Source organism: Oncorhynchus masou, chromosome 32, assembly GCF_036934945.1.
Source record: "Oncorhynchus masou masou isolate Uvic2021 chromosome 32, UVic_Omas_1.1, whole genome shotgun sequence".
NCBI classification, from domain to species: Eukaryota; Metazoa; Chordata; class Actinopteri; order Salmoniformes; family Salmonidae; genus Oncorhynchus; species Oncorhynchus masou.
Genome location: NC_088243.1, coordinates 1,559,414 through 1,586,595, shown reverse-complemented (window position 1 = coordinate 1,586,595; position 27,182 = coordinate 1,559,414).

Sequence of the window (27,182 nt, the reverse complement as noted above, 5' to 3'; positions counted from 1 at the left end):
GGATGTAATACATCACCATCCATCCAGACAGACTGACAGGATGTAATACATCACCATCCATCCAGACTGACAAGATGTAATACATCACCATCCATCCAGACTGACAGGATGTAATACATCACCATCCAGACAGACTGACAGGATGTAATACATCACCATCCATTAAGACTGAATGACAGGATGTAATACATCACCATCCATCCAGACAGACTGACAGGATGTAATACATCACCATCCAGACAGACAGACTGACAGGATGTAATACATCACCATCCAGACAGACTGACTGACAGGATGTAATACATCACCATCCATCCAGACATACTGACAGGATGTAATACATCACCATCCAGACAGACTGACAGGGTGTAATACATCACCATCCATCCAGACAGACTGACAGGATGTAATAAATCACCATCCATCCAGACAGACTGACATGATGTAATACATCACCATCCATCCAGACGGACTGACAGGATGTAATACATCACCATCCATCCAGACTGACAGGATGTAATACATCACCATCCATAAAGACAGACAGACAGGATGTAATACATCACCATCCATCCAGACTGACAGAAAGGATGTAAAACATCACCATCCAGACAGACTGACAGGATGTAACACATCACCAGACAGACAGGATGTAATACATCACCATCCATCCAGACTGACAGGATGTAATACATCACCATCCATAAAGACAGACAGACAGGATGTAATACATCACCATCCATCCAGACTGACAGACTGGATGTAAAACATCACCATCCAGACAGACTGACAGGATGTAATACATCACCAGACAGACAGGATGTAATACATCACCATCCAGACAGACTGACTGACAGGATGTAATACATCACCATCCATCCAGACATACTGACAGGATGTAATACATCACCATCCAGACAGACTGACAGGATGTAATATATCACCATCCATCCAGACTGACAGGATGTAATACATCAACATCCATCCAGACAGACTGACAGGATGTAATACATCACCATCCGTCCAGACAGACTGACAGGATGTAAAAAAATCACCATCCATCCATCCAGACAGACTGACAGGATGTAATACATCACCATCCATCCAGACGGACTGACAGGATGTAATACATCACCATCCAGACAGACAGACTGACAGGATGTAATACATCACCATCCATCCAGACTGACAGGATGTAATAAATCACCATCCATCCAGACTGACAGGATGTAATACATCACCATCCAGACAGACTGAATGACAGGATGTAATACATCAACATCCAGACAGACTGACAGGATGTAATACATCACCATCCATCCAGACAGACTGAGAGGATGTAATACATCACCATCCATCCAGACAGACTGACAGGATGTAATACATCACCATCCATCCAGACTGACAAGATGTAATACATCACCATCCATCCAGACTGACAGGATGTAATACATCACCATCCAGACAGACTGACAGGATGTAATACATCACCATCCATTAAGACTGAATGACAGGATGTAATACATCACCATCCATCCAGACAGACTGACAGGATGTAATACATCACCATCCAGACAGACAGACTGACAGGATGTAATACATCACCATCCAGACAGACTGACTGACAGGATGTAATACATCACCATCCATCCAGACATACTGACAGGATGTAATACATCACCATCCAGACAGACTGACAGGGTGTAATACATCACCATCCATCCAGACAGACTGACAGGATGTAATACATCACCATCCATCCAGACAGACTGACATGATGTAATACATCACCATCCATCCAGACGGACTGACAGGATGTAATACATCACCATCCATCCAGACTGACAGGATGTAATACATCACCATCCATAAAGACAGACAGACAGGATGTAATACATCACCATCCATCCAGACTGACAGACAGGATGTAAAACATCACCATCCAGACAGACTGACAGGATGTAAAACATCACCAGACAGACAGGATGTAATACATCACCATCCATCCAGACAGACTGACAGGATGTAATACATCACCATCCATCCATCCAGACTGACAGGATGTAATACATCACCATCCAGACAGACTGACAGGATGTAATACATCACCATCCAGACAGACTGACCGAAGGGATGTAATACATCACCATCCAGACAGACAGACTGACAGGATGTAATACATCACCATCCATCCAGACGGACTGACAGGATGTAATACATCACCATCCATCCAGACTGACAGGATGTAATACATCACCATCCATAAAGACAGACAGACAGGATGTAATACATCACCATCCATCCAGACTGACAGACAGGATGTAAAACATCACCATCCAGACAGACTGACAGGATGTAATACATCACCAGACAGACAGGATGTAATACATCACCATCCATCCAGACAGACTGACAGGATGTAATACATCACCATCCATCCAGACAGACTGACAGGATGTAATACATCACCATCCATCCATCCAGACTGACAGGATGTAATACATCACCATGCAGACAGACTGACCGAAGGGATGTAATACATCACCATCCAGACAAACTGACTGACAGGATGTAATACATCACCATCCATCCAGACAGACTGACAGGATGTAATACATCACCATCCATCTAGACAGACTGACAGGATGTAATACATCACCATCCATCCAGACAGACTGACATGATGTAATAAATCACCATCCAGACAGACTGACAGGATGTAATACATCACCATCCATCCAGACAGACTGACAGGATGTAATACATCACCATCCAGACAGACTGACAGGATGTTATACATCACCATCCATCCAGACAGACTGACAGGATGTAATACATCACCATCCATCCAGACAGACTGACAGGATGTAATAAATCACCATCCAGACAGACAGACTGACAGGATGTAATAAATCACCATCCATCCAGAATGGCAGGATGTAATTCATCACCATCCAGACAGACAGACTGACAGGATGTAATACATCACCATCCAGACAGACTGACAGGATGTAATACATCACCATCCAGACAGACTGACTGACAGGATGTAATACATCACCATCCAGACAGACAGACTGACAGGATGTAATAAATCACCATCCATCCAGAATGGCAGGATGTAATTCATCACCATCCAGACAGACAGACTGACAGGAAGTAATACATCACCATCCAGACAGACAGACTGACAGGATGTAATACATCACCATCCAGACAGACTGACAGGATGTAATATATCACCATCCAGACAGACTGACATGATGTAATACATCACCATCCATCCAGACTGACAGGATGTAATATATCACCATCCAGACAGACTGACAGGATATAATACATCACCATCCATCCAGACAGACTGACAGGATGTAATACATCACCATCCATCCAGACTGACAGTATGTAATACATCACCATCCATAAAGACAGACAGACAGGATGTAATACATCACCATCCATCCAGACTGACAGACAGGATGTAAAACATCACCATCCAGACAGACTGACAGGATGTAATACATCACCATCCAGACAGACAGACAGGATGTAATACATCACCATCCAGACAGACAGACTGACAGGATGTAATACATCAGCATCCATCCAGACAGACTGACAGGATGTAATACATAACCATCCAGACAGACTGACATGATGTAATACATCACCATCCAGACAGACTGACTGACAGGATGTAATACATCACCATCCAGACAAACTGACTGACAGGATGTAATACATCACCATCCAGACAGACAGACTGACAGGATGTAATACATCACCATCCAGACAGACAGACTGACAGGATGTAATACATCACCATCCAGACAGACAGACTGACAGGATGTAATACATCACCATCCAGACAGATTGACAGGATGTAAAACATCACCATCCCGACAGACTGACAGGATGTAATACATCACCATCCATCCAGACAGACTGACAGGATGTAATACATCACCATCCATCCAGACAGACTGACAGGATGTAATACATCACCATCCAGACAGACTGACAGGATGTAAAACATCACCATCCATCCAGACTGACAGACAGGATGTAAAACATCACCATCCAGACAGACTGACAGGATGTAATACATCACCATCCAGACAGACAGACAGGATGTAATACATCACCATCCATCCAGACAGACTGACAGGATGTAATACATCACCATCCATCCAGACAGACTGACAGGATGTAATACATCACCATCCATCCATCCAGACTGACAGGATGTAATGTATCACCATCCAGACAGACTGACAGGATGTAATACATCACCATCCAGACAGACAGACTGACAGGATGTAATACATCACGATCCAGACAGACAGACAGACAGGATGTAATGCATCACCATCCATCCAGACAGACTGACAGGATGTAATACATCACCATCCATCTAGACAGACTGACAGGATGTAATACATCACCATCCATCCAGACAGACTGACATGATGTAATAAATCACCATCCAGACAGACTGACAGGATGTAATACATCACCATCCATCCAGACAGACTGACAGGATGTAATACATCACCATCCAGACAGACTGACAGGATGTTATACATCACCATCCATCCAGACAGACTGACAGGATGTAATACATCACCATCCAGACAGACAGACTGACAGGATGTAATAAATCACCATCCATCCAGAATGGCAGGATGTAATTCATCACCATCCAGACAGACAGACTGACAGGATGTAATACATCACCATCCAGACAGACAGACTGACAGGATGTAAGACATCACCATCCAGACAGACTGACAGGATGTAATACATCACCATCCATCCAGACTGACGGGATGTAATACATCAACATCCATCCAGACAGACTGACAGGATGTAATACATCACCATCCGTCCAGACAGACTGACAGGATGTAAAAAAATCACCATCCATCCATCCAGACAGACTGACAGGATGTAATACATCACCATCCATCCAGACGGACTGACAGGATGTAATACATCACCATCCAGACAGACAGACTGACAGGATGTAATACATCACCATCCATCCAGACTGACAGGATGTAATAAATCACCATCCATCCAGACTGACAGGATGTAATACATCACCATCCAGACAGACTGAATGACAGGATGTAATACATCAACATCCAGACAGACTGACAGGATGTAATACATCACCATCCATCCAGACAGACTGAGAGGATGTAATACATCACCATCCATCCAGACAGACTGACAGGATGTAATACATCACCATCCATCCAGACTGACAAGATGTAATACATCACCATCCATCCAGACTGACAGGATGTAATACATCACCATCCAGACAGACTGACAGGATGTAATACATCACCATCCATTAAGACTGAATGACAGGATGTAATACATCACCATCCATCCAGACAGACTGACAGGATGTAATACATCACCATCCAGACAGACAGACTGACAGGATGTAATACATCACCATCCAGACAGACTGACTGACAGGATGTAATACATCACCATCCATCCAGACATACTGACAGGATGTAATACATCACCATCCAGACAGACTGACAGGGTGTAATACATCACCATCCATCCAGACAGACTGACAGGATGTAATACATCACCATCCATCCAGACAGACTGACATGATGTAATACATCACCATCCATCCAGACGGACTGACAGGATGTAATACATCACCATCCATCCAGACTGACAGGATGTAATACATCACCATCCATAAAGACAGACAGACAGGATGTAATACATCACCATCCATCCAGACTGACAGACAGGATGTAAAACATCACCATCCAGACAGACTGACAGGATGTAAAACATCACCAGACAGACAGGATGTAATACATCACCATCCATCCAGACAGACTGACAGGATGTAATACATCACCATCCATCCATCCAGACTGACAGGATGTAATACATCACCATCCAGACAGACTGACAGGATGTAATACATCACCATCCAGACAGACTGACCGAAGGGATGTAATACATCACCATCCAGACAGACAGACTGACAGGATGTAATACATCACCATCCATCCAGACGGACTGACAGGATGTAATACATCACCATCCATCCAGACTGACAGGATGTAATACATCACCATCCATAAAGACAGACAGACAGGATGTAATACATCACCATCCATCCAGACTGACAGACAGGATGTAAAACATCACCATCCAGACAGACTGACAGGATGTAATACATCACCAGACAGACAGGATGTAATACATCACCATCCATCCAGACAGACTGACAGGATGTAATACATCACCATCCATCCAGACAGACTGACAGGATGTAATACATCACCATCCATCCATCCAGACTGACAGGATGTAATACATCACCATGCAGACAGACTGACCGAAGGGATGTAATACATCACCATCCAGACAAACTGACTGACAGGATGTAATACATCACCATCCATCCAGACAGACTGACAGGATGTAATACATCACCATCCATCTAGACAGACTGACAGGATGTAATACATCACCATCCATCCAGACAGACTGACATGATGTAATAAATCACCATCCAGACAGACTGACAGGATGTAATACATCACCATCCATCCAGACAGACTGACAGGATGTAATACATCACCATCCAGACAGACTGACAGGATGTTATACATCACCATCCATCCAGACAGACTGACAGGATGTAATACATCACCATCCATCCAGACAGACTGACAGGATGTAATAAATCACCATCCAGACAGACAGACTGACAGGATGTAATAAATCACCATCCATCCAGAATGGCAGGATGTAATTCATCACCATCCAGACAGACAGACTGACAGGATGTAATACATCACCATCCAGACAGACTGACAGGATGTAATACATCACCATCCAGACAGACTGACTGACAGGATGTAATACATCACCATCCAGACAGACAGACTGACAGGATGTAATAAATAACCATCCATCCAGAATGACAGGATGTAATTCATCACCATCCAGACAGACAGACTGACAGGAAGTAATACATCACCATCCAGACAGACAGACTGACAGGATGTAATACATCACCATCCAGACAGACTGACAGGATGTAATATATCACCATCCAGACAGACTGACATGATGTAATACATCACCATCCATCCAGACTGACAGGATGTAATATATCACCATCCAGACAGACTGACAGGATATAATACATCACCATCCATCCAGACAGACTGACAGGATGTAATACATCACCATCCATCCAGACTGACAGTATGTAATACATCACCATCCATAAAGACAGACAGACAGGATGTAATACATCACCATCCATCCAGACTGACAGACAGGATGTAAAACATCACCATCCAGACAGACTGACAGGATGTAATACATCACCATCCAGACAGACAGACAGGATGTAATACATCACCATCCAGACAGACAGACTGACAGGATGTAATACATCAGCATCCATCCAGACAGACTGACAGGATGTAATACATAACCATCCAGACAGACTGACATGATGTAATACATCACCATCCAGACAGACTGACTGACAGGATGTAATACATCACCATCCAGACAAACTGACTGACAGGATGTAATACATCACCATCCAGACAGACAGACTGACAGGATGTAATACATCACCATCCAGACAGACAGACTGACAGGATGTAATACATCACCATCCAGACAGACAGACTGACAGGATGTAATACATCACCATCCAGACAGATTGACAGGATGTAAAACATCACCATCCCGACAGACTGACAGGATGTAATACATCACCATCCATCCAGACAGACTGACAGGATGTAATACATCACCATCCATCCAGACAGACTGACAGGATGTAATACATCACCATCCAGACAGACTGACAGGATGTAAAACATCACCATCCATCCAGACTGACAGACAGGATGTAAAACATCACCATCCAGACAGACTGACAGGATGTAATACATCACCATCCAGACAGACAGACAGGATGTAATACATCACCATCCATCCAGACAGACTGACAGGATGTAATACATCACCATCCATCCAGACAGACTGACAGGATGTAATACATCACCATCCATCCATCCAGACTGACAGGATGTAATATATCACCATCCAGACAGACTGACAGGATGTAATACATCACCATCCAGACAGACAGACTGACAGGATGTAATACATCACAATCCAGACAGACAGACAGACAGGATGTAATGCATCACCATCCATCCAGACAGACTGACAGGATGTAATACATCACCATCCATCTAGACAGACTGACAGGATGTAATACATCACCATCCATCCAGACAGACTGACATGATGTAATAAATCACCATCCAGACAGACTGACAGGATGTAATACATCACCATCCATCCAGACAGACTGACAGGATGTAATACATCACCATCCAGACAGACTGACAGGATGTTATACATCACCATCCATCCAGACAGACTGACAGGATGTAATACATCACCATCCAGACAGACAGACTGACAGGATGTAATAAATCACCATCCATCCAGAATGGCAGGATGTAATTCATCACCATCCAGACAGACAGACTGACAGGATGTAATACATCACCATCCAGACAGACAGACTGACAGGATGTAAGACATCACCATCCAGACAGACTGACAGGATGTAATACATCACCATCCATCCAGACTGACGGGATGTAATACATAACATCCATCCAGACAGACTGACAGGATATAATACATCACCATCCATCCAGACAGACTGACAGGATGTAATACATCACCATCCATCCAGACTGACAGGATGTAATACATCACCATCCATAAAGACAGACAGACAGGATGTAATACATCACCATCCATCCAGACTGACAGACAGGATGTAAAACATCACCATCCAGACAGACTGACAGGATGTAATACATCACCATCCAGACAGACAGACAGGATGTAATACATCACCATCCAGACAGACAGACAGGATGTAATACATCACCATCCATCCAGACAGACTGACAGGATGTAATACATCACCATCCAGACAGACAGACTGACAGGATGTAATACATCAGCATCCATCCAGACAGACAGACTGACAGGATGTAATACATCACCATCCAGACAGACTGACATGATGTAATACATCACCATCCAGACAGACTGACTGACAGGATGTAAAACATCACCATCCAGACAAACTGACTGACAGGATGTAATACATCACCATCCATCCAGACAGACTGACAGGATGTAATACATCACCATCCATCTAGACAGACTGACAGGATGTAATACATCACCATCCATCCAGACAGACTGACAGGATGTAATACATCACCATCCATCCAGACAGACTGACAGGATGTAATACATCACCATCCAGACAGACTGACAGGATGTAAAACATCACCATCCATCCAGACAGACAGACAGGATGTAATACATCACCATCCATCCAGACAGACTGACAGGATGTAATACATCACCATCCAGACAGACTGACAGGATGTAATACATCACCATCCATCCAGACAGACTGACAGGATGTAATACATCACCATCCATCCAGACTGACAGGATGTAAAACATCACCATCCATCCAGACTGACTGACTGACAGGATGTAATACATCACCATCCAGACAGACAGACTGACAGACTGTAATACATCACCATCCAGACAGACTGACAGGATGTAATACATCACCATCCATCCAGACAGACTGAAAGGATGTAATACATTACCATCCATACAGACAGACAGACAGGATGTAATGCATCACCATCCATCCAGACAGACTGACAGGATGTAATACATCACCATCCATCCAGACAAACTGACAGGATGTAATACATCACCATCCATAAAGACAAACAGACAGGATGTAATACATCACCATCCATAAAGACAGACAGACAGGATGTAATACATCACCATCCATGCAGACTGACAGACAGGATGTAAAACATCACCATCCAGACAGACAGACAGGATGTAATACATCACCATCCATCCAGACAGACTGACAGGATGTAATACATCACCATCCAGACAGACAGACTGACAGGATGTAATACATCAGCATCCATCCAGACAGACTGACAGGATGTAATACATCACCATCCAGACAGACTGACATGATGTAATACATCACCATCCAGACAGACTGACTGACAGGATGTAATACATCACCATCCATCCAGACATACTGACAGGATGTAATACATCACCATCCAGACAGACAGACTGACAGGATGTAATACATCACCATCCATCTAGACAGACTGACAGGATGTAATACATCCCCATCCATCCAGACAGACTGACAGGATGTAATACATCACCATCCATCCAGACTGACAGGATGTAATACATCACCATCCATCCAGACAGACTGACAGGATGTAATACATCACCATCCATCCAGACTGACAGGATGTAATATATCACCATCCAGACAGACTGACAGGATGTAATACATCACCATCCAGACAGACTGACTGACTGACAGGATGTAATACATCACCATCCAGACAGACAGACAGACAGGATGTAATGCATCACCATCCATCCAGACAGACTGACAGGATGTAATACATCACCATCCAGACAGACTGACAGGATGTAATACATCACCATCCATCCAGACAGACTGACAGGATGTAATACATCACCATCCATACAGACATACTGACAGGATGTAATACATCACCATCCAGACAGACTGACAGGATGTAATACATCACCATCCATCCAGACTGACAGGATGTAAAACATCACCATCCATCCAGACTGACTGACTGACAGGATGTAATACATCACCATCCAGACAGACAGACTGACAGACTGTAATACATCACCATCCAGACAGACTGACAGGATGTAATACATCACCATCCATCCAGACAGACTGAAAGGATGTAATACATTACCATCCATACAGACAGACAGACAGGATGTAATGCATCACCATCCATCCAGACAGACTGACAGGATGTAATACATCACCATCCATCCAGACAAACTGACAGGATGTAATACATCACCATCCATCCAGACAGACTGACAGGATGTATTACATCACCATCCATCCAGACTGACTGACAGGATGTAATACATCACCATCCAGACAGACTGACAGGATGTAATACATCACCCTCCATCCAGACAGACTGACAGGATGTAATACATCACCATCCATCCAGACAGATTTACAGGATGTAATACATCACCATCCATCCAGACAGACAAACAGGATGTAATACATCATCATCCATCCAGACAGACTGACAGGATGTAATACATCACCATCCATCCAGACAGACTGACAGGATGTAATACATCACCATCCATCCAGACAGACTGACAGGATGTAATACATCACCATCCATCCAAACAGACTGACAGGATGTAATACATCACCATCCATCCAGACAGACTGACTGACAGGATGTAATACATCACCATCCATCCGGACAGACTGACAGGATGTAAAACATCACCATCCAGACAGACTGACAGGATGTAATACATCACCATCCATCCAGACAGACTGACAGGATGTAATACATCACCATCCATCCAGACAGACTGACAGGATGTAATACATCACCATCCATCCAGACAGGATGTAATACATCACCATCCAGACAGATTGACAGGATGTAAAACATCACCATCCAGACAGACTGACAGGATGTAATACATCACCATCCATCCAGACAGACTGACAGGATGTAATACATCACCATCCATCCAGACAGACTGACAGGATGTAATACATCACCATCCATCCGGACAGACTGACAGGATGTAATACATCACCATCCATCCAGACAGACTGACTGACAGGATGTAATACATCACCATCCAGACAGACAGACAGACAGGATGTAATGCATCACCATCCATCCAGACAGACTGACAGGATGTAATACATCACCATCCAGACAGACTGACAGGATGTAATACATCACCATCCATCCAGACAGACTGACAGGATGTAATACATCACCATCCATACAGACATACTGATAGGATGTAATACATCACCATCCAGACAGACTGACAGGATGTAATACATCACCATCCATCCAGACTGACAGGATGTAAAACATCACCATCCATCCAGACTGACTGACTGACAGGATGTAATACATCACCATCCAGACAGACAGACTGACAGACTGTAATACATCACCATCCAGACAGACTGACAGGATGTAATACATCACCATCCATCCAGACAGACTGAAAGGATGTAATACATTACCATCCATACAGACAGACAGACAGGATGTAATGCATCACCATCCATCCAGACAGACTGACAGGATGTAATACATCACCATCCATCCAGACAAACTGACAGGATGTAATACATCACCATCCAGACAGACTGACAGGATGTAATACATCACCATCCATCCAGACAGACTGACAGGATGTATTACATCACCATCCATCCAGACAGACTGACAGGATGTAATACATCACCATCCAGACAGACTGACAGGATGTAATACATCACCATCCATCCAGACAGACTGACAGGATGTAATACATCACCATCCATCCAGACAGACTTACAGGATGTAATACATCACCATCCATCCAGACAGACTGACAGGATGTAATACATCATCATCCATCCAGACAGACTGACAGGATGTAATACATCAACATCCATCCAGACAGACTGACAGGATGTAATACATCACCATCCATCCAAACAGACTGACAGGATGTAATACATCACCATCCATCCAGACAGACTGACTGACAGGATGTAAAACATCACCATCCAGACAGACTGACAGGATGTAATACATCACCATCCATCCAGACAGACTGACAGGATGTAATACATCACCATCCATCCAGACAGGATGTAATACATCACCATCCAGACAGATTGACAGGATGTAATACAGCGCCATCCATCCAGACAGACTGACAGGATGTAATACATCACCATCCATCCAGACAGACTGACAGGATGTAATACATCATCATCCATCCAGACAGACTGACAGGATGTAATACATCAACATCCATCCAGACAGACTGACAGGATGTAATACATCACCATCCATCCAAACAGACTGACAGGATGTAATACATCACCATCCATCCAGACAGACTGACTGACAGGATGTAAAACATCACCATCCAGACAGACTGACAGGATGTAATACATCACCATCCATCCAGACAGACTGACAGGATGTAATACATCACCATCCATCCAGACAGGATGTAATACATCACCATCCAGACAGATTGACAGGATGTAATACAGCGCCATCCATCCAGACAGACTGACAGGATGTAAAACATCACCATCCAGACAGACTGACAGGATGTAATACAGCGCCATCCATCCAGACAGACTGACAGGATGTAATACATCACCATCCATCCAGACAGACTGACAGGATGTAATACATCACCATCCATCCATCCAGACTGACAGGATGTAATACATCACCATCCATCCAGACAGACTGACAGGATGTAATACATCACCATCCATCCAGACAGACTGACAGGATGTAATACATCACCATCCAGACAGACAGACAGGATGTAATACATCACCATCCATCCAGACAGACTGACAGGATGTAATACATCACCATCCATCCAGACAGACATACAGGATGTAATACATCACCATCTATCCATCCAGACAGACTGACAGGATGTAATACATCACCATCCAGACAGACAGACAGACAGGATGTAATACATCACCATCCAGACAGACTGACAGGATGTAATACATCACCATCCAAACAGACTGACAGGATGTTATACATCACCATCCATCCAGACTGACAGACTGACAGGATGTAATACATCACCATCCATCCAGACAGACTGACAGGATGTAATACATCACCATCCATCCAGACAGACTGACAGGATGTAATACATCACCATCCAGACAGACTGACAGGATGTAATTCATCACCATCCAAACAGACTGACAGGATGTAATACATCACCATCCAGACAGACTGACAGGATGTAATACATCACCATCCATCCAGACAGACAGGATGTAATACATCACCATCCAGACAGACAGACAGACAGGATGTAATACATCACCATCCAGACAGACAGACAGACAGTCAGGATGTAATACATCACCATCTAGACAGACTGACAGGATGTAATACATCACCATCCAGACAGACTGACAGGATGTAATACATCACCATCCATCCAGACAGACTGACAGGATGTAATATATCACCATCCAGACAGACTGACAGGATCTAATATATCACCATCCATCCAGACAGACAGACTGACAGGATGTATTACATCACCATCCAGACAGACTGACTGGATGTAATACATCACCATCCAGACAGACTGACATGATGTAATACATCACCATCCATCCAGACAGACTGACAGGATGTAATACATCACCATCCATCCAGACAGACTGACAGGATGTAATACATCACCATCCATCCAGACAGACTGACAGGATGTAATACATCACCATCCATCCAGACAGACATACAGGATGTAATACATCACCATCTATCCAGACAGACTGACTGACAGGATGTAATACATCACCATCCAGACAGATTGACAGACAGGATGTAATACATCACCATCCATCCAGACAGACTGACAGGATGTAATACATCACCATCCAGACAGACTGACAGGATGTAATACATCACCATCCATCCAGACAGACAGGATGTAATGCATCACCATCCAGACAGACTGACAGGATGTAATACATCACCATCCATCCAGACAGACAGACAGGATGTAATACATCACCATCCATCCAGACTGACAGGATGTAATACATCACCATCCATCCAGACAGACTGACAGGATGTAATACATCACCATCCAGACAGACAGACAGACAGGATGTAATACATCACCATCCAGACAGACTGACAGGATGTAATACATCACCATCCAAACAGACTGACAGGATGTAATACATCACCATCCATCCAGACAGACTGACAGGATGTAATACATCACCATCCATCCAGACTGACAGACTGACAGGATGTAATACATCACCATCCAGACAGACTGACAGGATGTAATACGTCACCATCCATCCAGACAGACTGACAGGATGTAATACATCACCATCAATCCAGACAGACTGACAGGATGTAATACATCACCATCCAGACAGACTGACAGACTGACAGGATGTAATACATCACCATCCATCCAGACAGACTGACAGGATGTAATACATCACCATCCATCCAGACAGACTGACAGGATGTAATACATCACCATCCAGACAGACTGACAGGATGTAATACATCACCATCCAGACAGACTGACAGGATGTAATACATCACCATCCAAACAGACTGACAGGATGTAATACATCACCATCCAGACAGACTGACAGGATGTAATACATCACCATCCATCCAGACAGACTGACAGGATGTAATACATCACCATCCATCCAGACAGACTGACAGGATGTAATACATCACCATCCATCCAGACAGACTGACAGGATGTAATACATCACCATTCAGACAGACTGACAGGATGTAATACATCACCATCCAGACTGACTGACAGGATGTAATACATCACCATCCAGACAGACAGACTGACAGGATGTAATACATCACCATCCATCCAGACTGACAGACTGACAGGATGTAATACATCACCATCCATCCAGACAGACTGACAGGATGTAATACATCACCATCCATCCAGACTGACAGACTGACAGGATGTAATACATCACCATCCATCCAGACAGACTGACAGGATGTAATACATCACCATCCAGACAGACAGACAGACAGTCAGGATGTAATACATCACCATCCAGACAGACTGACAGGATGCAATACATCACCATCCATCCAGACAGACTGACAGGATGTAATACATCACCATCCAGACAGACAGACTGACAGGATGTAATACATCACCATCCAGACAGACTGACAGGATGTAATACATCACCATCCATCCAGACAGACAGGATGTAATACATCACCATCCAGACATGATGACAGGATGTAATACAGTCACCATCCAGACAGACTGACAGGATGTAATACAGACAGACAGGATGTAATACATCACCATCCAGACAGACTGACAGGATGTAATACAGTCACCACCCAGACAGACTGACAGGATGTAATATATCACCATCCGCTGTATCTCTACCATCACTACAACACACACAGTCCTACTCGTTACCTGGCAGCATCCCCAGTCACACTAGTTTGTGTTTGTCTACGCCGACCCCCTCGCTGAGGTGTTTCAGGCAGCATATCTGTGTTGTTACTGCTACGAGAACAAACTCTTTGATCTGAGGGCAACGATCCGCTCAAACGTGAAAGGCTTCAGTAGGTTCATTTGGCTCCCTAACTAACATTATTTCATTCTCTGTAAATAAACTTATTCTCAGACTCGGCGATACTCTATAAATACTCTATAACTCCTGTCTGTCCTCAGATAGCTCCTGTCTATTCTCAGATAGCTCCTGTCTGTGCTCAGATAACTCCTGTCTGTCCTCAGATAACTCCTGTCTGTCCTCAGATAACTCCTGTCTGTCCTCAGATAACTCCTGCCTGTCCTCAGATAACTCCTGTCTGTCCTCAGATAACTCCTGCCTGTCCTCAGATAACTCCTGTCTGTCCTCAGATAACTCCTGTCTGTCCTCAGATAACTCCTGTCTGTCCTCAGATAACTCCTGCCTGTCCTCAGATAACTCCTGTCTGTCCTCAGATAACTCCTGCCTGTCCTCAGATAACTCCTGCCTGTCCTCAGATAACTCCTGTCTGTCCTCAGATAACTCCTGTCTGTCCTCAGATAACTCCCGTCTGTCCTCAGATAACTCCCGTCTGTCCTCAGATAACTCCCGCCTGTCCTCAGATAACTCCTGTCTGTCCTCAGATAACTCCTGTCTGTCCTCAGATAGCTCCTGTCTGTCCTCAGATAGCTCCTGTCTGTCCTCAGATAACTCCTGTCTGTCCTCAGATAGCTCTTGTCTGTCCTCAGATAGCTCCCGTCTGTCCTCAGATAACTCCCGTCTGTCCTCAGATAGCTCCTGTCTGGATAGCTCCTGTCTGTCCTCAGATAGCTCCTATCTGTCCTCAGATAGCTCCTGTCTGGATAGCTCCTGTCTGGATAGCTCCTGTCTGTCCTCAGATAGCTCCTGTCTGGATAGCTCCTATCTGTCCTCAGAGAGCTCATGTCTGTCCTCAGAGAGCTCATGTCTGTCCTCAGATAACTCCTGTCTGTCCTCAGATAACTCCTGTCTGTCCTCAGATAACTCCTGTCTGTCCTCAGATAACTCCTGTCTGTCCTCAGATAGCTCCTGTCTGTCCTCAGATAACTCCCGTCTGTCCTCAGATAGCTCCTGTCTGGATAGCTCCTGTCTGTCCTCAGAAAGCTGACATATTTGAGGAGGAAATTTACCAAAAAAATCAATAAATATAATTGAAGAAAATCTGAATCATTGAACAGAGGAAAGTTGATTTGGTAAAATAAACCGGAACTCTTCAGGCCAAAGTAACTAAATCCTGATTACATTCGAGCGTTCAGAATCAGCTCAGGAGACAACAGATTTTGATATGTTAGGTAAATGTTATTTCAGCATGCACAGAGACCAGTCTAATTTGGAGGGAGGGAGGGGGTTGAGTGTTTCAGATTGCCCGGGAGGGAAAGGGGGGGGTTGAGTGTTTCAGATTGCCTGGGAGGGAAAGGGGGGGTTGAGTGTTTCAGATTGCCCGGGAGGGAAAGGGGGGTTTGAGTGTTTCAGATTACCTGGGAGGGAGAGGGAGGGGGTTGAGTGTTTCAGATTGCCTGGGAGGGAAAGGGGGTGTTGAGTGTTTACAGATTGCCCGGGAGGGAAAGGGGGGTGTTGAGTGTTTCAGATTGCCCGGGAGGGAAAGGGGGGTGTTGAGTGTTTACAGATTGCCCGGGAGGGAAAGGGGGGTGTTGAGTGTTTCAGATTGCCCGGGAGGGAAAGGGGGGGTGTTGAGTGTTTACAGATTGCCCGGGAGGGAAAGGGGGGTGTTGAGTGTTTCAGATTGCCCGGGAGGGAAAGGGGGGTGTTGAGTGTTTACAGATTGCCCGGGAGGGAAAGGGGGTGTTGAGTGTTTCAGATTGCCCGGGAGGGAAAGGGGGGTGTTGAGTGTTTACAGATTGCCCGGGAGGGAAAGGGGGGTGTTGAGTGTTTACAGATTGCCCGGGAGGGAAAGGGGGGTGTTGAGTGTTTACAGATTGCCCGGGAGGGAAAGGGGGGGTGTTGAGTGTTTCAGATTGCCCGGGAGGGAAAGGGGGGTGTTGAGTGTTTCAGATTGCCTGGGAGGGAAAGGGAGGGGGTGTTGAGTGTTTACAGATTGCCTGGGAGGGAAAGAGGGGGGTGTGAGTGTTTCAGATTGCCCGGGAGGGAAATGGGGGGTGTTGAGTGTTTACAGATTGCCTGGGAGGGAAAGGGGGGTGTTGAGTGTTTCAGATTGCCTGGGAGGGAAAGGGGGTGTTGAGTGTTTCAGATTGCCTGGGAGGGAAAGGGGGGTGTTGAGTGTTTACAGATTGCCTGGGAGGGAAAGAGGGGGGTTGAGTGTTTCAGATTGCCCGGGAGGGAAAGGGGGGTGTTGAGTGTTTACAGATTGCCTGGGAGGGAAAGGGGGGTTGAGTGTTTCAGATTGCCCGGGAGGGAAAGGGGGGTGTTGAGTGTTTCAGATTGCCTGGGAGGGAAAGGGGGGGGGGTGTTGAGTGTTTACAGATTGCCTGGAGGGAAAGGGGGGGGGGTTGAGTGTTTACAGATTGCCTGGAGGGAAAGGGGGGGGGGTTGAGTGTTTACAGATTGCCTGGGAGGGAAAGAGGCGGGGATAGAGTGTTTCAGATTGCCTGGGATTGAAAGAGGGAGGGGGTTTAGTGTTTCAGATTGCCTGGGAGGGAAAGGGGGGGGGGGTGTTGAGTGTTTACAGATTGCCTGGGAGGGAAAGGGGGGGGGGTCCCTGGTCTAAAGTAGTGACCTATTACCTATGGGACCTGGTCAAAATTAGTCCCCTATTCCCTATGGGTCTTGGTCTAAAGTAGTGCCCTATTCCCTATGGGTCCTGGTCTAAAGTAGTGCCCTATTCCCTATGGGGTCTGGTCTAAAGTAGTGCCCTATTCCCTATGGGTCCTGATCTAAAGTAGTGCCCTATTCCCTATGGGTCCTGGTCTAAAGTAGTGCCCTATTCCCTATGGGTCCTGGTCTAAAGTAGTGCCCTATTCCCTATGGGTCCTGGTCTAAAGTAGTGCCCTATTCCCTATGGGTCCTGGTCTGAAAGTAGTGCCCTATTCCCTATGGGTCCTGGTCTAAAGTAGTGCCCTATTCCCTATGGGTCCTGGTCTGAAAGTAGTGCCCTATTCCCTATGGGTCCTGGTCTAAAGTAGTGCCCTATTCCCTATGGGTCCTGGTCTAAAGTAGTGCCCTATTCCCTATGGGTCCTGGTCTAAAGTAGTGCCCTTTTCCCTATAGGTCCTGGTCTAAAGTAGTGCCCTATTCCCTATGGGTCCTGGTCTAAAGTAGTGCCCTATTCCCTATGGGTCCTGGTCTAAAGTAGTGCCCTATTCCCTATGGGGCCTGGTCTAAAGTAGTGCCCTATTCCCTATGGGCTGTGGTCAAAAGTAGTGCCTTATTCCCTATGTGCCCTATATATACATATATATATATATATATCGATTTTCTTTAACCAGGTGGCCAGTTGAGAAAAAGTTCTCATTTACAACTGCGACCTGGCCAAGATAAAGCAAAGCAGTGCGACACAAACAACAAACACAGAATTACACATGGAATAAACAAACATTCAGTCAATAGCACAACAAAATAACAAAATCGATAAAACAGTGTGTGCAAATGGAGTAAGGCAATAAATAGGCCATAGTGACGAAGTAATTACAATTTATGCAATTACAGGCAATAGGGTGCCATTTAAGAAGAGTATCTGTGCTCTGCTGTGTTAGAGATTCTATTGTATCCATTGTCTTTCAGCTGTATGGAGGTAGCAATGGTGTCTACTGTCAATTCAATGGGGATGTTTATCTGTCAGCTGTACACTGAGGCAACCAACAGGTTTCATAGCAACATGTTTCTCTGCCATAGCGCCGAACGACAGAGGACTTAGTCAAGGTCAGTAGACCCAGTTAACAAGCTGTTTACAATCCAGTCCCTGTAGAAACACCGGAACATACCGTAAAAACACACTGAGACAGTTAGAGGAGCTATGCTGTTTCTATACTGCCTCAGTCAGAGTAGCGATGCTGTTTCTATACTGCCTCAGTCAGAGTAGCGATGCTGTTTCTATACTGCCTCAGTCAGAGTAGCGATGCTGTTTCTATACTGCCTCAGTTAGAGGAGCTATGCTGTTTCTATACTGCCTCAGTTAGAGTAACGATGCTGTTTCTATACTGCCTCAGTAAGAGTAACTATGCTGTTTCTATACTGCCTCAGTTAGAGTAACTATGCTGTTTCTATACTGCCTCAGTCAGAGTAGCATTACATTACATTACATTTAAGTCATTTAGCAGACGCTCTTATCCAGAGCGACTTACAAATTGGTGAATTCACCTTCTGACATCCAGTGGAACAGCCACTTTACAATAGTGCATCTAAATCATTAAGGGGGGGTGAGAAGGATTACTTAACCTATCCTAGGTATTCCTTGAAGAGGTGGGGTTTCAGGTGTCTCCGGAAGGTGGTGATTGACTCCGCTGTCCTGGCGTCGTGAGGGAGTTTGTTCCACCATTGGGGGGCCAGAGCAGCGAACAGTTTTGACTGGGCTGAGCGGGAACTGTACTTCCTCAGTGGTAGGGAGGCGAGCAGGCCAGAGGTGGATGAACGCAGTGCCCTTGCTTGGGTGTAGGGCCTGATCAGAGCCTGGAGGTACTGCGGTGCCGTTCCCCTCACAGCTCCGTAGGCAAGCACCATGGTCTTGTAGCGGATGCGAGCTTCAACTGGAAGCCAGTGGAGAGAGCGGAGGAGCGGGGTGACGTGAGAGAACTTGGGAAGGTTGAACACCAGACGGGCTGCGGCGTTCTGGATGAGTTGTAGGGGTTTAATGGCACAGGCAGGGAGCCCAGCCAACAGCGAGTTGCAGTAATCCAGACGGGAGATGACAAGTGCCTGGATTAGGACCTGCGCCGCTTCCTGTGTGAGGCAGGGTCGTACTCTGCGGATGTTGTAGAACATGAACCTACAGGAACGGGCCACCGCCATGATGTTGGTTGAGAACGACAGGGTGTTGTCCAGGATCACGCCAAGGTTCTTAGCGCTCTGGGAGGAGGACACAATGGAGTTGTCAACCGTGATGGCGAGATCATGGAACGGGCAGTCCTTCCCCGGGAGGAAGAGCAGCTCCGTCTTGCCGAGGTTCAGCTTGAGGTGGTGATCCGTCATCCACACTGAAATGTCTGCCAGACATGCAGAGATGCGATTCGCCACCTGGTCATCAGAAGGGGGAAAGGAGAAGATTAATTGTGTGTCGTCTGCATAGCAATGATAGGAGAGACCATGTGAGGTTATGACAGAGCCAAGTGACTTGGTGTATAGCGAGAATAGGAGAGGGCCTAGAACAGAGCCCTGGGGGACACCAGTGGTGAGAGCGCGTGGCGAGGAGACAGATTCTCGCCACGCCACCTGGTAGGAGCGACCTGTCAGGTAGGACGCAATCCAAGCGTGGGCCGCGCCGGAGATGCCCAACTCGGAGAGGGTGGAGAGGAGGATCTGATGGTTCACAGTATCGAAGGCAGCCGATAGGTCTAGAAGGATGAGAGCAGAGGAGAGAGAGTTAGCTTTAGCAGTGCGGAGCGCCTCCGTGATACAGAGAAGAGCAGTCTCAGTTGAATGACTAGTCTTGAAACCTGACTGATTTGGATCAAGAAGGTCATTCTGAGAGAGATAGTGGGAGAGCTGGCCAAGGACGGCACGTTCAAGAGTTTTGGAGAGAAAAGAAAGAAGGGATACTGGTCTGTAGTTGTTGACATCGGAGGGATCGAGGGTAGGTTTTTTCAGAAGGGGTGCAACTCTCGCTCTCTAGAAGACGGAAGGGACGTAGCCAGCGGTCAGGGATGAGTTGATGAGCGAGGTGAGGTAAGGGAGAAGGTCTCCGGAAATGGTCTGGAGAAGAGAGGAGGGGATAGGGTCAAGCGGGCAGGTTGTTGGGCGGCCGGCCGTCACAAGAAGCGAGATTTCATCTGGAGAGAGAGGGGAGAAAGAGGTCAGAGCACAGGGTAGGGCAGTGTGAGCAGAACCAGCGATGTCGTTTGACTTAGCAAACGAGGATCGGATGTCGTCGACCTTCTTTTCAAAATGGTTGACGAAGTCATCTGCAGAGAGGGAGGAGGGGGGGAGGGGGAGGAGGATTCAGGAGGGAGGAGAAGGTGGCAAAGAGCTTCCTAGGGTTAGAGGCAGATGCTTGGAATTTAGAGTGGTAAAAAGTGGCTTTAGCAGCAGAGACAGAGGAGGAAAATGTAGAGAGGAGGGAGTGAAAGGATGCCAGGTCCGCAGGGAGGCGAGTTTTCCTCCATTTCCGCTCGGCTGCCCGGAGCTCTGTTCTGTGAGCTCGCAATGAGTCATCGAGCCACGGAGCGGGAGGGGAGGACCGAGCCGGCCTGGATGATAGGGGACATAGAGAGTCAAAGGATGCAGAAAGGGAAGAGAGGAGGGTTGAGGAGGCAGAATCAGGAGATAGGTTGGAGAAGGTATGAGCAGAGGGAAGAGATGATAGGATGGAAGAGGAGAGAGTAGCGGGGGAGAGAGAGCGAAGGTTGGGACGGCGCGATACCATCCGAGTAGGGGCAGTGTGGGAAGTGTTGGATGAGAGCGAGAGGGAAAAGGATACAAGGTAGTGGTCGGAGACTTGGAGGGGAGTTGCAATGAGGTTAGTGGAAGAACAGCATCTAGTAAAGATGAGGTCGAGCTTATTGCCTGCCTTGTGAGTAGGGGGGGAAGGTGAGAGGGTGAGGTCAAAAGAGGAGAGGAGTGGAAAGAAGGAGGCAGAGAGGAATGAGTCAAAGGTAGACGTGGGGAGGTTAAAGTCACCCAGGACTGTGAGAGGTGAGCCGTCCTCAGGAAAGGAGCTTATCAAGGCATCAAGCTCATTGATCAACTCTCCGAGGGAACCTGGAGGGCGATAAATGATAAGGATGTTAAGCTTGAAAGGGCTGGTAACTGTGACAGCATGGAATTCAAAGGAGGCGATAGACAGATGGGTAAGGGGAGAGAGAGAGAATGACCACTTGGGAGAGATGAGGATCCCGGTGCCACCACCCCGCTGACCAGAAGCTCTCGGGGTGTGCGAGAACACGTGGGCAGACGAAGAGAGAGCAGTAGGAGTAGCAGTGTTATCTGTGGTGATCCATGTTTCCGTCAGTGCCAAGAAGTCGAGGGACTGGAGGGAGGCATAGGCTGAGATGAACTCTGCCTTTTTGGCCGCAGATCGGCAGTTCCAGAGGCTACCGGAGACCTGGAACTCCACGTGGGTCGTGCGCGCTGGGACCACCAGATTAGGGTGGCCGCGGCCACGCGGTGTGGAGCGTTTGTATGGTCTGTGCAGAGAGGAGAGAACAGGGATAGATAGACACATAGTTGACAGGCTACAGAAGAGGCTACGCTAATGCAAAGGAGATTGGAATGACAAGTGGACTACACGTCTCGAATGTTCAGAAAGTTAAGCTTACGTAGAAAGAATCTTATTGACTAAAATGATTGAAATGCTACAGTACTGCTGGAGTAGGCTAGCTGGTAGTGGCTGCGATGTTGACACTACACTAATCAAGTCGTTCCGTCGAGTGTAATAGTTTCTACAGTGCTGCTATTCGGGGCTAGCTGGCTAGCTAGCAGGTTGATTGCGTTACGTTACCTTAAAAGAACGACAATAGCTGGCTAGCTAACCTAGAAAATCGCTCTAGGCTACACAATTGTCTTAGATACAAAGACGGCTATGTAGCTAGCTAGCTACGATCAAACAAATCAAACCGTTGTACTGTAATAGTTTCTACAGTGCTGCTATTCGGGGCTAGCTGGCTAGCTACGTTAAAAGAACGACAATAGCTGGCCAGCTAACCTAGAAAATCGCTCTAGACTACACAATTGTCTTAGATACAAAGACGGCTATGTAGCTGGCTAGCTACGATCAAACAAATCAAACCGTTGTACTGTAATGAAGTGAAATGAAAATGTGATACTACCTGTGGAGCGACGCGGAATGTTGACCGGGTAGTTGAAGTTCAATTCGGTAGAGGTTGGCTAGCTGTTGGCTAGCTAGCTAGCAGCATCTCCTACGTTAAGGACGACAAATAGCTGGCTAGCTAACCTCGGTAAATTAAGATAATCACTTTAAGTCTACACACTCTAAACTACACAATTATCTTGGATACGAAGACAGCGAAGACAACTATGTAGCTAGCTGACACTACGCTAATCGAGTCGTTCAGTTGAGTGTAATAGTTTCTACAGTGCTGGTGGACAGTGGATGTTAGCTAGCTGCTTAGCTAGCTGCTGGGCAGATACGTTAGGACGACGAAATACGATAATTATGCAATTATCTTTGATACAAAGACGGCTATGTAGCTAGCTAAGAAGAAATTGCTAAGATTAGACAAATCAAACCGTTGTACTATAATGAAATGTAATGAAAAGTTATACTACCTGCGGACCGAAGTGTAGATGCGACCGCTCGCTCCAACCCGGAACCGGAAAGCGATGCTGTTTCTATACTGCCTCAGTTAGAGTCACTATGCTGTTTCTATACTGCCTCAGTCAGAGTAGCTATGCTGTTTCTATACTACCTCAGCCAGAGTAGCTATGCCGTTTATATACTGCCTCAGTTAGAGTAACTATGCTGTTTCTATACTGCCTCAGTCAGAGTAGCGATGCTGTTTCTATACTGCCTCAGTTAGAGTAACTATGCTGTTTCTATACTGCCTCAGTCAGAGTAGCTATGCTGTTTCTATACTGCCTCAGTCAGAGTAACTATGCTGTTTCTATACTGCCTCAGTTAGAGTCACTATGCTGTTTCTATACTGCCTCAGTAAGAGTAACTATGCTGTTTCTATACTGCCTCAGTCAGAGTAACTATGCTGTTTCTATACTGCCTCAGTAAGAGTAACTATGCTGTTTCTGTACTGCCTCAGTTAGAGTAACTATGCTGTTTCTGTACTGCCTCAGTAAGAGTAACTATGCTGTTTCTGTACTGCCTCAGTAAGAGTAACTATGCTGTTTCTATACTTTCTCAGTTAGAGTCACTATACTGTTTCTATACTGCCTCAGTCAGAGTAGCTATGCTGTTTCTATACTGCCTCAGCCAGAGTCACTATGCTGTTTCTATACTGCCTCAGTTAGAGTAACTATGCTGTTTCTATACTGCCTCAGCCAGAGTAGCTATGCCGTTTATATACTGCCTCAGTTAGAGTAACTATGCTGTTTATATACTGCCTCAGTTAGAGTAACTATGCTGTTTCTATACTGCCTCAGTTAGAGTAGCTATGCTGTTTCTATACTGCCTCAGTTAGAGTAACTATGCTGTTTCTATACTGCCTCAGTTAGAGTAACTATGCTGTTTCTATACTGCCTCAGAGTAACTATGCTGTTTATATACTGACTCAGTCAGAGTCACTATGCTGTTTCTATACTGCCTCAGTTACAGGAACTATGCTGTTTCTATACTGCCTCAGCCAGAGTCACTATGCTGTTTCTATACTGCCTCAGTTAGAGTAGCTATGCTGTTTCTATACTGCCTCAGAGTCACTATGCTGTTTCTATACTGACTCAGTCAGAGTAACTATGCTGTTTCTATACTGCCTCAGTCAGAGTAACTATGCTGTTTCTATACTGCCTCGGGTATTTTCATATCTCAGGGAAGAGAAGGGTGTTGTTATGCGGTGAGGTAAAGCAGGAGAGAGAGAAGGTGGAAAGAAGAGCCAGGCGAGAGGAGAGGGGAGAAGAGGAGTGACATCAAAGCCAGGTTTCCTGCCACCAGAGAGTGGAATAAATCTGCCCCAGAGTCTATTACTCATGGTGCACTGAGGGACGGTAATGAGGGCGTTGCAGCGATGAAGACGGTGGTACGGTGATGATTATTAGAGAGTTATGGGGATGCTAAGGACGTTATGGTGTTGAATATGATGGGGTTACAGTGTTGAATATGAGGGGGTTACAGTGTTGAATATGAGGGGGTTACAGTGTTGAATATGAGGGGGTTACAGTGTTGAATATGAGGGGGTTACAGTGTTGAATATGAGGGGTTTACAGTGTTGAATATGAGGGGGTTACGGTGTTGAATATGATGGGGTTACAGTGTTGAATATGATGGGGTTACAGTGTTGAATATGAGGGGGTTACAGTGTTGAATATGAGGGGGTTACAGTGTTGAATATGAGGGGGTTACGGTGTTGAATATGAGGGGGTTACGGTGTTGAATATGAGGGGTTACGGTGTTGAATATGAGGGGGATACGGTGTTGAATATGAGGGGGTTACAGTGTTGAATATGAGGGGGTCACAGTGTTGAATATGAGGGGATTACAGTGTTGAATATGAGGGGGTTACAGTGTTGAATATGAGGGGGTTATAGTGTTGAATATGAGGGGGTTACAGTGTTGAATATGGGGGGTTACAGTGTTGAATATGAGGGGGTTACAGTGTTGAATATGAGGGGGTTACAGTGTTGAATATGAGGGGGTTACAGTGTTGAATATGAGGGGGTTACGGTGTTGAATATGAGGGGTTACGGTGTTGAATATGAGGGGGATACGGTGTTGAATATGAGGGGGTTACAGTGTTGAATATGAGCGGGTCACAGTGTTGAATATGAGGGGGTTACGGTGTTGAATATGAGGGGGTTACGGTGTTGAATATGAGGGGTTACGGTGTTGAATATGAGGGGGATACGGTGTTGAATATGAGGGGGTTACAGTGTTGAATATGAGGGGGTCACAGTGTTGAATATGAGGGTATTACAGTGTTGAATATGAGGGGGTTATAGTGTTGAATATGAGGGGGTTACGGTGTTGAATATGAGGGGGTTACAGTGTTGAATATGATGGGGTTACAGTGTTGAATATGAGGGGGTTACAGTGTTGAATATGAGGGGGTTACGGTGTTGAATATGAGGGGGTTACAGTGTTTAATATGAT